Below are 6,368 nucleotides of genomic sequence, written 5' to 3' on the forward strand. Positions count from 1 at the left end.
CTGAGGACTTTTGAAAAGCTCCGTTGCCGCTTCCACCGTGCTAGCGCAAGTGCGCACGACAGTTAAGTGAGCACTGCGTCGATGCCCAGGAAGCACTTATTGCAATGGTCTAAAACAGCACCGATTATATATCGAAAGAAACCCTTTAATGGAAAAACAGAATTTAGCCAGTGCTTGAAAATCTCTGGCATGCTACGCTGCGCGGGGAAGGGAATTTGGAGGTAAAGGCGGAAAGAGAGCGGTGCGGAAAAGATAAAATAAAACATATAAAAGGGGAGAAGATAAAATGCGGCCATTAAATGCGTAATAAGCTGCATTGGCAAATAATACTGTAACGTGTTCAATGTATTGGATCATTGTCGAAAATGAGAAATGTTACAGGCATGTACGATTCCCCCAGCTATACTGCTGGCCTGGCTCTGAAATAAACTGGCGCATTGCATTTGTGAGATGTTTAACATCAATGTTCTGTTCTCCCTGAAAGCGTCATGAAGTCGCAAGACAGCTTTTCGAAAGACGGTGGCAGTTATGTCGCGAAGTTTACCATACGTAACAAGTGCGACTATTTTTTCGACACTAGACCATAGGGACATCAGCTCTAGATACTAATTCACCAATACGCATGACATCCGTATCACAGCTAGATTGTTTGAGTCGCTTGACGTTCATATACAAGAAGCGCAGCAGCGTTCCGCACGGCGCGCCGATGCTGCTAACGACGGCTCCGAAGGCCAGAAGTGGCGGCCGTCCTAGTGGCGCCGCCTGCCGTGGAGAGAGCGAACTGCTCTCTGTAAGCGGTCTATAGCCGTCGATGGGCATGCAGCTATAACCCGACCTGATGCCTGGGATAACTTCGTTGGTGCGGATGATGACGTTAACATTGGAGAGCCATACACTGAGGAAAGTATTAGTGCGCGAAGTACAAACACTCTCCAGTTGCCAGGAACCTGATGCAGACGATGAGGAGGGGGCCGACTACCACCGACTGCCATGTAGATTTGTATCGCGATTCTACCCGCAGCTTGAGGGTAGCAACGCTACCAGTGAGAGCCATGTTACTGCTGTGGGGAGCTTTGAAAGGACCGTAAAAGAGTCTAGATTTAATAAATAAGCGCGCTTAACAAACCTACACTGTCTCATTTTCTATTTTTGTCTCTAACATATACAGACATCGGATACAACGAACGCCATCCGCGCGACCGTTAGGTTCGTTGTAAGTAGGCTCGACCTACACCCTAGACCTGCCGACGTATAGGCCAAGCTGCCTGAATTCAGGGTAGCAGAGACGCGATGTAAGCATGCAACGCGTAGTTTTTGTCTCAGAAATTAAGCGAACGGAAATGTCTCCCCTTTTACAGGCAGGTGAGGCGCCTTACGGTCCTCCGCTGTGAGGACGATTGTGCATAATTTACGCTAAAACACTGCGAATCGATAACCGGCTCTTCGAAAGATCCAGCATTGCGACCTTACTCTTCATCACCTCAGCCGGATTGCTGAATGAAATTAGGGTGAATTCGTACCGAGAATCGCGTAAGAACAGACGCGATTAAGCGAACCTCCTGCCCAACAGTTAACTGCTTACTTGTTGCGTTACGAACGTTTACGAACAACATTTAAGAATACCAGAAAGTGTATTGTGACTTCTCTACACTTTGTTTTGAAGTCTGTGCAACAATTCATTTGCTGACCACTTTAGCGGGCGTGTTTGAACGAGGCTCTCAGTCTGAAAAGCCGCTTACTTGAAGTTGTGTTGTTGCCAATTAACAGTATCTATTTGTATCTTGTCGTCCTCATTTGAAGTACCAGGCAAAGGCAAGCAGCCGTGGTGGCGCAGTGGTTATGGTGGTCGGCTGCCGACCCAAAAGACACGGGTTCGACTCCTGCCGCGGCGGTCGAAATTTCCATGGAGGCGAAATGCTAGAGGCCAGTGTACTGTGTGATGTCAGTCCATGTTAAAGAATCCCAGGTGGTCGAAATTGTCCAGAGCCCCTCCACTATGGCGCCTCTAATAGTCTGAGTCGCTTTAAGACGCTAAACCTCACAAAAACAAAACCAAAGACCTCCATCCGACAGTAAAGAGAACAGTACCTATTAACAGTAAACTGATACCTAGAAAGTATAGCTGCAACGCATGTTTATGAACTCCGCATAGTTAGGAGAGGCTTACAATTCCCTTCGGCGTCTAGGAGGAAAAGCAATTGAATATGTACGGCGGCCATAGAGTTAGGTGGAACGTTGGAGTGTTGCGGAGTTTTCTTTGAAAATGACAATAACAAAGAAAGGAATGGTGCCGTCCTTCAATGTGCTGAAACCTTGCTCGCTCACCTACGCTGGGCTCCGAACTTTTGGCGGTCTCGGTTCGTGCGGCAGCCTTCCGCGTCGTCGCGCGACGCTCACCGCTTCACAGACGCAGACGCACGGACCAACCGACGCAAGTGAGCGTCGGCGCGGCGGCGTTGACCCACCTCCCCTCGCTGCTGTTCTCAGTGGCGTCACTCCCCGCCGCTACGCTACGTCACCGCGTGTCTCCCTTTCCCGCCGACCACGGTCGGAGGGAAGAGAAAAAAGCTTGCTCCCTTTCCCTGACGGCTTCACGTGTGCGCAGGGTGCGCGGCTGGCTGTGCGACACGCTTTCTTTATGGCGCGAAAGCGCTAATCCGGACGTCCAGGGCCTAGCAAAATCGTCTGCTGCGTGTATGCGCAGAATATGTGCCTAGCGCGAGCGCTCCGTTCCACGGCACTGGCCGCTCATCGTCGTCTTCTACGTAGCACTAATCCGGAGACTGTGACCCGAGCATAATAATAATTGGTTTTGGGGGAAAGGAAATGGCGCAGTATCTGTCTCATATATCGTTGGACACCTGAACCGCGCCGCAATGGAATGGATAAAGGAGGGAGTGAAAGAAGAAAGGGGGAAAGAGGTGCCGTAGTGGAGGACTCCGGAATAATTTCGACCACCTGGCGATCTTTAACGTGCACTGACATCGCACAGCACACGGGCGCCTTAGCGTTTCGCCTCCATAAAAACGCAGCCGCCGCGGTCGCGTTCGAACCCGGGAACTGAGCAAAATCGCCTTTTGTGTGTCCGCTAATCCCGACCGCGGCGGCTGCGTTTCGATGGAGGCGAAACGGTAAAGCGTCCGTGTGCTGTGCGATGTCAGTGCACGTTAAAGATCCCCAGGTGATCGAAATTATTCCGGAGCCCTCCACTACGGCACCTCTTTTTTTCCTTTCTTCTTTCACTCCCTCCTTTATCCCTTCCCTTACGGCGCGGTTCAGGTGTGCGCCGATTTATGAGACAGATACTGCGCCATTTTCTTTCCACCAAAACCAATGTCCGCTAAAGAAGGACACAGAATTGAATCAGACATCATGTGATCATGTATGCGCTCACATTTTTTTTATTGAGGCACACTGTCGCAATAAAAAAAAATGTGCACCATAGTTCAGTCGTTCATGCTGTAAAACTAGAAGTCTTTGCCCGTGCCTGTGCTTTCGCACTGAATCGAGTGTTGCAAACATTCTCTGTCATTTTAGACTTTAAGATGTCTAGTCTGACAATCCTACCAAACAATCAATCAGTCATTGCTTCCAACAAGTTCCAAACCTTTCATCTAGGAACGCCACTAATCGGCGCCTTTTGTACCGCATCGATCCACCATTCGCTGTTATGGGCTCGGTACGAAATGGCAGTAATAAGTTATCCGTCATTGTCATTTAGTGGTAACAATTTATATTCACTATCCTGTGAGCCTTTTTTTTTTTTCGTGTGGTTGGGAAGGCTACTCCGTACCCTGCGGTCTACGCTGGCGGTAGTCAACGCACATGGTCGACACGTCGTATCGGGCGTCTACTTCAGTAATATTTTGGTTTGGGCTAACTTGTTCGCAGTTAAACAGCACCTAACTGGGCGCAAGGTGATTGAAAAACGCATGAAACCTAGTGAGAGCGCCATTTACAACTGATTTATTCTTAGCACGTATCAGGCATTATGCAATTACACCCACAGCCGTATCAGAAATGCAGAGCGGCAGAACTCATATATAAAATCCTCGTCTTAGCAACATTCCAAACCGGTCAAGAGGCTCAGCACTTGTTTGAATTTTCCTTTCTTGCTCGATGTTTCTTTTTTTTTTTGGGGGGGGGGGGGGGGGCTACACGTTGCAGGCGGTAAGTGTAGAGGAGAGGGGAAGAGGAGAGTGTTGGTTACGAAGAAAAGGAAGGTTGTAAATCTTTGTGTAAATCTGGGTGTAAACGTGAACTGCATCGCAACGGATATGGGGAAAGTGGTAGAAACAAAGAAAGGCTTGCTAGAGAAATTTATGGGTTCCAACGCCCATGATTGCTCTATCGGGCGCTGATTAGTAAGCGCTAAGCGACCGCACATGCACATGTCCAAATAGAGATGCTGCGTGCAATGTCGCTAGGCGCTTTATAAATGATCTTTGACTAGTGTATTTACTTACCGGAATCATATTAACTCGTATAAATAAATTCATGACGTTTGCAGTTTGTTGAGAGAATATCCGCATCGTCATGCATAATATGTTCACACCTTTTTCCGAACTGTTAAGTCCCATCTTAGGAGTCAGCAACGAACGTAGTGATGTGACGTCACCAAGTGACGGAACTTCCCCCTGCGGTTCCTTGGCGTTTTCCGTGTGTCTTGGATGTCCTCGCGTCCATTGGTCTTTGAGAAACGTCGGCCTAGACGTGCCGCTAAGATTGCTTGACAAACACACTCGCTCAAGGAAGTCGACGAAAAAAAGACTCCGTTTCCGAGCACGCCTCTCCCGTGGTGGTGGGGAGAGTGAGAAGACACGTGCCCCGCAGGGAGGCTCATACAGGGTGGTCGAAAGATGAGCGCAAAGATCGAAGCTATAGAAGTGGGCCGCATTTTAATGAACGAAATGCAGGCCACGTGTTCTATCGGCGACTGCTGAGAGACGCACCGAGTAAGCCACTCTGAATAACGAAAAAATAAGAGCTGACGGTTCGATTTGCGTACGCTGGCCAAATGCGAATTAGGTGTGCTATAGCACTTAGGTTTTTACTTCGGTTCCGGTGTTCGGGTCCACTGTTCACTGATCGAAATTGTTCGGATAGCGATGATGGGTTAATGCCCAGATATGCGGAATTGGTCATTCTCTACTTAACATTCACAGATCGCGGGGAGTCCTCACACCACTTCTTTTTTTTTTTATTGTGACAGTGTGCCTGCTGGCATAAAGTATTATCTGGAAATACAGATGCGCACTGGACTCTCGGAGGAAGTCCAGCAACGTCCGGTGGTGTGGACCAAAAATCCTACATCCGGTGGTCGGCTTGGGGGAGGTCAGCACCGAATCAGGTGTTTGTGCCGGATGGCACGCTAAGAGGGCTAGATCCAAAGTAAGGAGCTGGAGAGAAGGGGCAGGAGTCACTGAAAGGGCCATGATACTACTGTGCCGGCCACGGACAGATTACCGCTGGGGTGTCCTGGCACAGTTCTGCAGCGGATAAGCGATGCTCCACTGCTCTGCGATGACAGGCGCTGCCATCGGTAGGACTCTCGAGACCCAGCTGCTCTGACGCCGGTGGGATCCGAACCCATGACCTCGAATTACGCGTCTGGATGCTCTACCAACTGAGCTACGGTGACGGCTGTCCAATCTTCTGCTCTCATGCATGGTATTTATGTTTATTACGTGTAACCTAACCTTGAGAGTGTTCACCAGCGGCACCCTTGTCCAGGAGTCGCACGATGACAGAGCGGGCTTGTGTATTGTTTGCACCTCTTCTTTTCTGAGGACTTGGTAGGTGTTCCTGTCCTCCTTATGTTCTCGCTTGTTTACCTGCAACCTGGCCAGCAACGCTTTCCGCGTTGGTTCCCGCTCAGTCCACCTTACAGTTGTAGCTTCATTCCATAATGTAGGCGGACTGTCTCCTGATCGGGTATGTACAGAAAACGTTACGATTATTCTTTTAGACATCAGGTCTGTTGGGAGATTATCATGTGTGAAAACGGTTTACGCTACGTATAGCGCTTCCGGTTTTGAAGGGCAATGTGGTCAACGGTCAATCTTTATTAAGGAGAGTGGCAGATCGGGCTGATTGGTAATTCGTGACAGCTAGGAATACAACACATAGCAATTTTTAAACAAGGACGAAGGAAAGACGGGACACCCTCGCGCTGATTTCAGCGGGTTCTTTATTTCGGGAAGGAAAAGTGTATAGAGACAGAATGGGTGGCGATGCACTAGGACAATTGCCGAGTTTGCTATGCAGCACAAGATAAAAAAAAAAAGGCGACAATGTGAGAACTTTGCACAAAGGAAATGTAATGACGGAGCCATTAGGCGAGTTTAAAATGGCACCTAGTCGGGCCG

The 6,368-nt window shown here is 49.0% G+C and overlaps 1 protein-coding gene across 2 annotated transcripts in view; it reads right to left on the reverse strand.

Annotated features, from left to right (window-relative positions):
* The window catches only part of Tango14 (transport and golgi organization 14), a 35,636-nt gene extending 33,162 nt beyond the window's left edge, over positions 1 to 2,474 (reverse strand). For both annotated transcript variants that reach the window (XM_077662730.1, XM_077662731.1), the window contains exon 1: positions 2,326 to 2,474. The gene's annotated coding sequence lies outside the window, so the exon portion shown is untranslated. The remainder of the gene's footprint in view (positions 1 to 2,325) is intronic.
* Positions 2,475 to 6,368: the final 3,894 nt, after the last annotated feature.

This window comes from Amblyomma americanum, chromosome 4 (genome assembly GCF_052857255.1).
Source record: "Amblyomma americanum isolate KBUSLIRL-KWMA chromosome 4, ASM5285725v1, whole genome shotgun sequence".
Lineage (NCBI taxonomy): Eukaryota > Metazoa > Arthropoda > Arachnida > Ixodida > Ixodidae > Amblyomma > Amblyomma americanum.